At 41.0% G+C, this 10726-nt stretch overlaps 1 long non-coding RNA gene across 1 annotated transcript; it reads left to right on the top strand.

The window, feature by feature from the left end:
- Nucleotides 1-4747: 4747 nt before the first annotated feature.
- On the top strand, nt 4748-8535 carry LOC135319999 (uncharacterized). Its single transcript, XR_010379143.1, has 3 exons — nt 4748-5166; nt 7560-7703; nt 8435-8535. It is a non-coding gene; the product is annotated as an uncharacterized LOC135319999 (long non-coding RNA).
- Nucleotides 8536-10726: the final 2191 nt, after the last annotated feature.

Here is a 10726-nt window from a genome sequence, read left to right as displayed (position 1 = left end):
GATCCGTTTTTTCTTCCCTCTATCCTTTTGTACAGATCTGTATACACAGTACAAATGGAGGGAATTCTGTCCATGTTAAGTTTGTGGTTTCACACGTCTTTAAACTTTCTAATAGTTAACATTACATAAACACCCACTATAAGAATCTTTTGTTTGTGTAATATCCATTCACCCACAATGCATATCCGTCTGTTGCTTTTCTGCTGAAATACACACACTCTCAGAACATGGATCCATTTGTTTCATGGGGGCTGAAATTCCTAGAAGTGAAACCAATTCCAATGTGCACTTTCCTGTCTGTCTCTTTTGCTCTTAGTACAGTTTTGCAGAGCTACTTGTCTTTGTTATAGGTGTATGCCATTTATTCTCTACGTAGGGTTGAATATGCCATTCATTGATCCTGTTGGAAGACTTGTAATACTATATCACGGACTATGACTCCATCTTATTCAAAATCGGCATTTGGGTTAGGTCACGATATGCTCTTATGAATCAATATTTATGAAAATTAATTCATGCATCTGTTTTCTGAATACATGTGTGTTGATTACATGCAAGCCTCGATACTGGGTCAATGCAGGCTGAATGATCCTTGACATCAATTTGAGTAATTTATTTTGAATTATCATGTTTCATTTGGATAGATGTCAGACAACCGTACACTTTTTGTGTTTAATTCTTTGATTGTTTGTTTGCTTGTTGTTTGTTTTGCAAACACATTACGCCATGCATCTCTCCGTTTGCTTCAGAGAGTCATGTAAGCTGATTAACTTAGTATAGTGCTGAAAATCATCTATGATTTCCTGCTACCCTCTCCCATCTTCAGGAATTTGATTTCCTCATTGCCTTCTTGTTTATTCTTTGCAACTCATTGCTCTTCTTTCATTTCCAATAATGGTTTACTTATTTATATTTCTACTTGCTACTTTTCGATTCAGGGTGGAATTCTCAATATTCCTTTAAGGATAAGTTCCTAACTGCTGAATTCTTGTAAGTTTTGCTGGTCTGAGAAATTATCTAGAACTGCCTATAATAGGAATGGCAGTCTTGTAGCATAGGCTACCATAGATTGCAGCTTTTTCTTATTCAGGATTTGGTCTAAGTCCTGTCACTCCTTCCTATCCTGCAATATTCCTCTTGACATATAAGATGAAACCCATCTGGAGGTAGTGTTGTGACTAAGTTAACTTCCTCTAGGTGCATTTAAAATCACTGGGTTGATCATGAACTTTGTTGATTTGAATAATACTGCTGAATGTAGATGTATTGGGTTTCCAACTCCTTTGGTATGTGTACTTTCTGATTTCGTATACCTCATTATTTCTTGTCTTTCAGCAATTTCAGTCTGACTTTTCTACAATTATCTTTTCAGGCTTTTTTTTGTTAATCTTGCTTTTCCATCTGGGACTCTTACGAATCATACTCTTTCATGCTTTGTCTTAACCCAGGCTTCAACAGCAATGTTTGCATTGGTTTGCACTTCTTTTTCTATGTCTTCTTCTGATCGAGGGATTTCTGTTCCCCTGTCTTCACAGTCTTTCACGAGTCCGTCTGCATTATCAAGTCTGCTTTGGACTGACTTTAGCCCTGGTATTGCCTCATCCTTGGGTTTTCTGATATTGTTTGGCTCGTTTTTAGAGTTTCTCTTCCCCTTTCCTGGTATACTGCCTTTTGTGATTCTGAGACACTGTTGTACTTCATGTTTTCCTCTCCTCAGTTTTCAATACTTTCTCTGGTAGCGTTTTGCAGTCTAGATGTTTGAAAGCTTATTTTTTGGGCCTTCAAACTCTTTGGAACTGAAAATGGTACTTCCTGTTTTTTTACTATACTTTATCTCTACTGGTCAAGTAATATCAGGTATCTAATATAGATTTATAGGGCTTTGTTAAGTGAAAATTTTCGACCATTCTGTGTACAAAGTTCCATGATATTTCTGTGAGGACAATTTTCCCTAGGCATTGATGCCATGTCCTGTTCCTGTGTGTGTTGTCTGGTATAGCTCTAATTGCTGGTGTTGCCTTTGTTGTGATGAGCACACCATATTATTTCAATTAGTAAAACTTTGTTTTGTTGCACTTACCTCACAATTCTGAAAGTGCAGAGTCCACTTCCTCTTCTGGAAATGAAGCTTAAAGGTTTTCAGCTCGGCATTCTGCTGTACGTCATATTGGAGTCTTTCCAAAACAGCGAACTGAGAGTGCGCTTGTGCTTTCTATTGCCATGGGAATGTCCCAATGTTACCAGTTCTTCCCAGAGCTTCTCTGTCTACAGAAACACCAGTGGAAACATATGTATGGATGTCATACATCAGGGCCTGCTGGAATGATCCCGCAGACCGATCTTTGTGTCCCCTGTGCAGTACCATGTCAGTGCCATCCAAAATGTAGCATCTGCATTTGGGAGATAATGCTGAAGGAAATGCTTCAACTTCTCACGTTGTGGACTTTGACCACTCTTCCTTGATCCCTCATCCTTGGGTCATGGGTGCACGAATGCAACCACAGAGCTGTACCGAATTCTCTTCCTCAAACCAATCCGTAATCCCTGTCCAGGTTATGACTGTAGCAGATCCTAAAGCTTTTAATACTGATTTCAAACCCAAGGGCCACTGAATCCCTCAGACCAGATGCACGGCTTCCCTAGTTGAGCCCCACACGTGCTCTATTGGCAAAATGCCAAATTGATCCTGGGCCTGCAAGGTGCAGTGGATGTGGCCATGGCACATATCGAAAAACTCAACCACACACGCCAATGTGGTTGCTTTCTTACTGGGGTAACAGGTCGGTTTGCTCTCTTGATAGAACCCACCACAACCCACAATGCACTCCAGATCCCTGAGACTCAGCGTGTGCCATTATCTGTAGCTCTATACCTCATTGTCTGCTGCCTCTGCTTGCTCAAATTTGGCGGATCGGATCTTGGTCTCAGAATCAATTGTGGGGATATTTTGTGCTGATTTCTATGAGTTATGTCAGCCAAGCATATGCTGTGCACTCTTCTAACACTCAGCACATTAACTACATTCCCATGTGTGCTGTCCGCTTGAGAGTGTGCGTCCCAGTAAAACATAGCTTCACCTTTGCTGGTCCATCAACAGAGGTCAGATCCTGCACAGATTTCCATTCTCTACTTTGCCTTCTCCTGCTTCCAGGTTTTCTGAGGCCTCAGCCTGTCTTTGGAAGTAACAGACCACTCTTCGGAAAGTGTCCTGTGCCAAGGGCTGGGTGAGTGGAAGTTTACATTGCTGTGTACATGGGAGGGAGTGAGCGCAGGTTGCACTGGTTCTCTGCCAACTGGGCATCGATAAATCATCACTTTCCAGATGTAATTCACAGAAATGTGATGTTTGTTTAGCTCTGTTTTCTATAAAGCCTTGGTTGGAGGGATTGTCCGAAGACTCTAATTTTGACATTGTGTTGATAACACATTTGCAGTTTTTAAGAAGGTTAATAGAATTGTTTTACATGTTTTGGGATTTATATGAAAATGAAGTTAGTGTTGGAAACGTACTAAATTTACCTAGAAGTCAGACTTGTCAATTTTTGTAACATTATGTCAGCTCTAAGAAAATTGTAGACAGATAGAAAGTAAAATCGCAGTCCAAAATGTTGAAGGGGACATGTCAACTCTTTACTGTTGAAGCCTCCAACACCAACAGGAACCATGAAGTACCTACAGAAACCATGAAATAACCGAGAACCTGGGTTTCCGTTGTGCATGTGGTGCCCAATACTCCCGATGACACATACTGGCCAATGTTGGCATTTCAAGGGGTAACATTCCTCTCTAGGAAAGTACAAGAAAAACCAAACAAAACGTATACATTTAGGCTTGATTCCAAAAGCACATACAGGCATTTTAGCTATGAGAACACTGCTGCAGCTATGCTAGGCTATTGAAAAGCAGGTGTTCTTCTATCAGTGTTGAGAATGCTTAATCATCCGATCATGTTGGGTAAAGTAATTTAACACAACCAAGTCTGCACCCCCAATATATCGTGCACCCGGTGCTTCGCTGAACATTAAGACAGTCCACAAAGCTGTGTTTTTAAAGTCTTTCAAGACTTTTACAGTTCAGGTCACTATCTGACATAATATTTACCTATACTGTCTTGAAAAACTGAGGCCTAGTACATATTCAAGTTCAGTCAAAGATTCCTCTCACTTTCCACAATCCCTTCACCCCAGACAAGACATAAACCCAGCATTTGCTGAATCTAGGGGAAGGTCATCATTTCTTTGTGTGAGCTAAGTATTCAATTCCTAACTATTTTAGGCGAGAGTATTTGACCTTTAAGGAGTTCACTGTTGTTCACAGAGTGTGAAGCTGAAGGAACTCTGATTCTAGGAGGGGCTTGCTCTTCTCCTACTGGCTTCATTGCAGCTCAGGTTCTGATCCTTTAAAATGGTTGACTGATGGGAGGGGAGCGAAGAGCAATTGCTTGATAGCAAGGCCCAAACCTGGGAAAAGGCTTACCTGTGCTTGGTTCATTTTGGTCTGAATGGTTTAAAAATGCCCCTTGGGACCTGTGGATTCTCATAACCTCTTCCAAGGACATGAGCGCTTTTATCATCTCTGCCTTCTCTTCTCTTTTAGACGTCAGGAATCGTGGAGCCGTTCTTGGAGCAGAGAATTGAGTGACTTTCTCAAGTGCACGTTGACACTCCGAATGTTTCTGCCAGTATCACAGAGGTTCAGTAGGTCTCATGAATGTCTTTCAGGCCTGGTATTCTCTAGAGATGTCTCCATGCCGGTATTCTCCATTGTAGCGGAACAACTCTCATCAATATGTTCGCATCTCTCCTCAATCCGTGCAGCCAGCTTTTCTGCCAGCTTCTCTTCGTGTCTCCCATAAAGTCGACTTCAACAGGACTGGGCAAGTCTGAAAGTACCTCGGAGCCTCACCAGTAAGCTGATGACAGGCAGATCTTCCACTGTCTGCCCTTTCAGGTTCTGGAAACTTACCCGTGAACTTAGGTCTTTGGGCAGCAGCATTATCTTGAACTTACACAGCGTCCCGAACAAAAGACCTAAGCCAATCTCCACAAAGGGCGGCAGCCCCTCCATCACACTGATCCACCCACAGAATTCTGCCCAGTTACCTTGGATCCACCAGCCAGAACAAGCCTCGTGGTACACAACAAGATTCCACCTAGAATCCAACCGGTAACTGCCATCTCCAATGGTTGCTGCTTCTTGTTATTGTTGGTGGAGGGGCTGCATCAAACGAGAGGTTCCTAAGTTAAATGTGATTCTATCCACTAGCGTGCCATTGTCCTTTTTTCTTCCCTCTTTCCTTTGGTTCAGATCTATATATACAGTACAAACGGAGGGAAGTGTGTCCAGTTTTAGTTTATGTTTTCACACGTCTTGAAACTTTCTAACAGCTCGCAGAGCACAGAGACCCCACTAAAGGAGACTCATGTTTGTGTAATATCCATTCACCCAGAATACATATACGTCTGTTGTTTTATGCTGAAACACCCACGCTCTCAGAAAATGGATCCATTTGTTTCATGGGGGCTGAAATTCCGAGATATGAAACCAATCCCTATGTGACCTTTACTGTCTGTCTCGTTTGCTCTTAGTACAGTTTTGCAGAGCTACTTGTGTTTCTTATAGGCTTATGCCATTTCGTCTCTACCTAGGGTAGTATATGGCATTCATTCATCCTGTTGGAAAACATGTAAGTCTATATCACGGTCTATGACTACATTTTATTCAAACACGGCATTTGATTTAGGTCACGATATACTCTTATGAATCAATATTTATGAATATTTATGCACTCATGATTTTTCTGAATACAATCGTGTTGACTGCATGCAAGCATCGATACTGGGTCGATACGTGCTGAATGATCCATGACATCACTTTGAGTATTTTCTTTTGAATATTCATGTTTACTTTGGTATATTTCAGACAATCGTACACTTTTTGTGTTTGTTTGATTGATTGTTTGTTTCCTTGTTGTTTGTTTTCCAAACACTTTAGGCCATGCATCTCTCCGTTTGCTTCAAACAGAAAGTCATAGAAGCTGATTAAGTTAAGATAGTGTTTAAATAACCTATGATTTCCTGCTTCCCTCTCACAACTCTAGGGTTTTGCTGTCCTCCTTGCTTTCTTCTTTTTTATTCTTTGAATCTCAAGCTCTTCCTGCATTTCCAGTAATGGTTTTCTTATACCCATTATATCTTGCTACTTTCTATTCATGTTAGAATTCTCAATTTTTCTTTTAGGGTTAGTTTCGAACTGCTGATTTCTTTTAAGTTTTGCCGGTCTGTGAAATTCTCTAGCTCTGCCGTTATTATTAATGGCTGACATGTGGCATAGGCTAACCTAGATTGCAGCTTTGTCTCATTCAGTTTATGGTCTATATCCTGGCACTCCTCCCTATCCTGCAATATTTCTGTCGAGATATCAGCTGAAAGCCCTCTGGAAGTTCTGTTTTGACTAAGTTGCTTTCGTCTAGGTGCATTTTAAATCAATGGGATGATCGTGAACTTTGTAGATTGAAATTATACAGCTGCTTGTAGGTCTATTGGGATTCCACCTCCTTTGGACGCAGTGTACTTCCTGAAATCTTATAGATGATTATTTCTTGGCTTTTAGAATGTTTCAGTCTGATTTTTCTACAAATATATTTTCAGATATTTTTTTCTTAATCTCTTGCATTCCCTTCTGGGACTCTTATGTTTCGTAGTATTTCATGATTTGTCTTACCCCATGATTCAACAGAAATGTTTGCAATGGTTTACACTTACTTTTCTATGTATTCTTCTGCTCGTGGGATTTCTGTTCCCCTGCTTTCACAGTCATTCACGAGTCCCTCTGCATTATCTAGTGTGCTTAGGACTGACTTTAACACTGTTATTATCTCATCATTTGAGTATTCTTATATTATTTGGCTCATCCTTAGAATTTCGCTACTCCTTTTCTGGTATTCTGCCTTTTGTGAATCTGAGACACTCTTTTTCTTCAGTGTTTTCCTCACCACCAAATTCAATGCTTGCTCTGGTAGCGTTATGCATCCTAGTCATTTGAAACCTTAATTTTTGGGCCTTCAGTCTCTTTGGAACTGAAAATGGTACTTCCTTTTTCTTTTCCTATTCTTCTTTATCTCTACTGGTCAAGTACTATCAGGTATCTAATGTAGAATTATAGGGCTTTGATATGTGAATATTTTAGACTCTTTTTGTAAGCAATTCCATGATATTTCTGTGAGGAAAATTTTTCCTACACATTGATTCTATGTCCTGCTCTTGTGTGTGTGGTCTGGTATAACTCTAATTGCCTGTGTTGCCTTTGTTGTGATGAACACAGCATAAAATTTCGATTTGTATAACCTCATTTTTATTACGCTTATCTCAGAATCCTGAAAGTGTACAGGGCACTTCCACTTGTGGAAATGAAGCTTCTAAAGATTTTCAGCTCTGCATTCTGCTGTATGTCATTTTGGAGCATTTCCAAAACTGGAAACTGACAGTGAGCTTGTGCTTTCTACTGCCATGGGAAACTCCCAATATTACCAATATTTCCCAGAGCTTCTCTGTCTACAGATACACCATTGGAAACATATCTATGGATGTCATACAACAGGGCCTGCTGGAATGATTCTACAGACCGACGTATGAGTCCTCGGTGCAGTACCATGTCAGTGCCATCCAAAATGTAGCATCTGCATTTGGGAGATAATGCTGAAGGTAATTCTTCATCTTCTCATGCTGTGGAATTTGACCACTATTCCTTGTTCACTCATCCTTGTGTCATGGGTGAACGAAGGCAACCACAGTGCTCTTCCACATTTTTTCCTCAAACCAAAATGTAATCCAACTCCATGTTATGAATGTAGCTGATCCCAAAGCTTTTAATACTGATTTCAATCCCAAGGCCCCCTGGATCGCTCAGACACAATGTGCAATATCTCTGATCCGCACACGTGCTCTATTGGCGAAATGCCAAATTGGTCCTTGGTCATGCTGATGTATTGGATGTGGCCATGGGACATATCGATATACTCAAACTAGCGTGCTAGTGTGGTTGCTTTCTCATTGGGGTCACAAGTCGGTTTGCTCTCTTGATAGGACCCACCACAACCCACAACGCAATCCAGATCCCTGAGACTAAGCGTGTGCCATCATCCGTACCCCTATCCCTCATTTTCTGATGCCTCTGCTAGCTCAAATTTGGCAGCTATTTTCTTGGTCTCAGAATCAATTGTGCGGATATTTTGTGCTAATTTCTTTGAGTCCTGTCAGCCAAGCATCTGCTGTGCACTCTTCTAACACTCAGTGCATCACCTTCAATCCCATGTGTGCAGTCAGCTTGAGAGTGTGCGTCCAAGTAAAGCAGAGTTTCACCATTGCTGCTCTATTACCAGAGGTCAGATCCTGTAGTGGTTTCCGTTCTGTAAATTACCTTCTCCTCTTTCAAGGACTCTGAGGCCTCATGTTGTCTTTGGAAATAACAGACCACTCTTCGGCAAGTGTCCTGTGCCAAGGGCTGGGTGAGTGGATGTTTACATTACTGTGTACATGGGAGCAAGTGAGCGCAAGTTGCACTGGTTCTCTGCCAATTGGTCATTGATAAATCATCACTTTCCAGATATAATTCACAGAAATATGATGTTTATTTTGCTCTGTATTTTATGCAGCCATGGTGGGAGTGTTTCCCGAAGACTCCATTTTTGACAATGTGTTGATAACTCAGTTGCAGTTTTTAAAATGTTTAATAGAATTGATTTACATGTTTTGGGGTTTATATGAAAATGAAGTTAGTTTCTGAAACATACAAAATCTACCTAGAAGCCAGACTTGTCTATTTTTGTAACATTTTGTCAGTTCTAAGGAAAAAAAAACAGATAGAATGTAAAACAGCAGTCCAAATTTTGATCGGTACATGTCAAGTCTTTACACTTGAAGCCTCCAACACCAACAGGAACAAGGAAATAAATATTGGAACCATAAAATAACCCCCAAACTGCGTTTCCCTTCTGCAAGGTTTGCCCTTTACTTACAGTGACCCTTACTGGCCAATGTTGGCATTTCAAAGTGTAACATTCCTCTCTAAATATATACAAGAAATTCCAAATGAAATATCTACATTTATGCTTGGTTCCTAAAGCACCTAGAAACACAATAGCTATGAGAATACTTCTGTAGCTATGCTAGGCTTTTGAGAACCATGTTGTATTTTATCATTGATGAGAACCCTTCGTCTTACGATCATGAAGGGTAAAGTATTTTAACAAAACCAAGTCTGCACACCCATGATATAGTGCACCCGGGGCTTGACTGAAGGGAAAGACGGTCCACATAACATTTGTCTTTAATGTCTTTGGTGACTTTTACATTTCAGTTCACTATCTGACTTATAATATTTGACTATACTGTCTTGTGAACCTGAGGCCTAATACCTATTCAAGTTCAGTGAAATATTCCCCTCGCTTACCACACTCCCTTCACTCCAAAGAAGACATAACCCCATTATTTGTTGAATCTAGGGGAAGATCATCATTTCTTTTGTGTGAGCTAAGTATTCAAATCATATCTATGTTAGTCGAGAGCATTTGATATTTAAGGAGTACACTGTTCTCAGAGTGTAAATGTGTTGGAACCCTGATTCTAGGAGGGGATTGCTATTCTCCTACTGGCTTCATTTCACATTAGGTGCTGATCTTTACAATGGATGCCTGAGTGGAAGGGAGGTTAGAGCATGGTCTTGATAGCTAGGGTGTTAATGGGCAAAGTCTTACATGGTCTTGGTGCATTTTGGTCTAAATTGTTTGCAAATGCCCCTTGGGACGTGTGGATTCTGAAGACTTCTTCCAGGAACACTAGCGCTTTTATCATTTCTCCCATCTCTTCTCTTGTAGACGTCAGGAATCTTGGACCCGTTCTTGGAGCAGGGAATTGAGTAACTTCTTCAAGGTCACGTTGACACTCCGTATATTTCTGCCAGTATCAGCGAGGTTCAATATGTCTCATGAAGGTCTTTTGAGCCTGGTGTTCTCTACAAATGTCTCCATTTCAGTATTCTCCATTGTATCAGAACATCTCTCATGAATATGTTCGCATCTCTCCTCAATCAGTGCAGCCAGCTTTTCTGCCAGCGTCTCTTTGTGTCTCCCATAAAGTCGACTTCAAGAGGAATTGGCCATTTTGAAAGGACCTCGGAGCCTCACCAGTAAGCTGATGACAGGCAGATCTTCCACTGTCTGCCCTTTCAGGTTCTGGAAACTGACCCGAAATCTCATGTATTTGAGCAGCAGCAGTATCTCGAACTTATACAGCTTCCCGAAAAACAGACCTAAGACAAGCTCCCCAGAGGGCGGCAGCCCCACCATCACACTGATCCACCCACAGAATTCTGCCCAGTTTCCTTGGATCCACCAGCCAGAACAAGCCTCGTGGTACCCACCAACATTCCACCTGGATTCCAAATGGTAACTGCCATCTCCAATGGTTGCTGCTTCTTGTTATTTTTGGTGGAGGGGCTGCATCAGACGACAGATTCCAAAGGTTAATGTGATTCTATCCACTAGCATCCCATGGTCCTTTTTTCTTCCCTCTTTCCTTTGGTTCAGATCCATATAAACTGTGCAAAGGGATGGAAATGTGTCCATTTATAGTTTATGGTTTCACAGGAGTTTAAACTTTCTAAAATTACACAGTTCACAGAGACACACTAAAGGAAATTATGTTTGTGTAATATCCATTCACCCAGA

The sequence above is a fragment of the Camelus dromedarius genome, chromosome 35, assembly GCF_036321535.1.
Source record: "Camelus dromedarius isolate mCamDro1 chromosome 35, mCamDro1.pat, whole genome shotgun sequence".
NCBI lineage: Eukaryota > Metazoa > Chordata > Mammalia > Artiodactyla > Camelidae > Camelus > Camelus dromedarius.
Note: the sequence above shows the minus strand (reverse complement) of the source record. Positions and strands in the feature narration are given on the sequence as shown.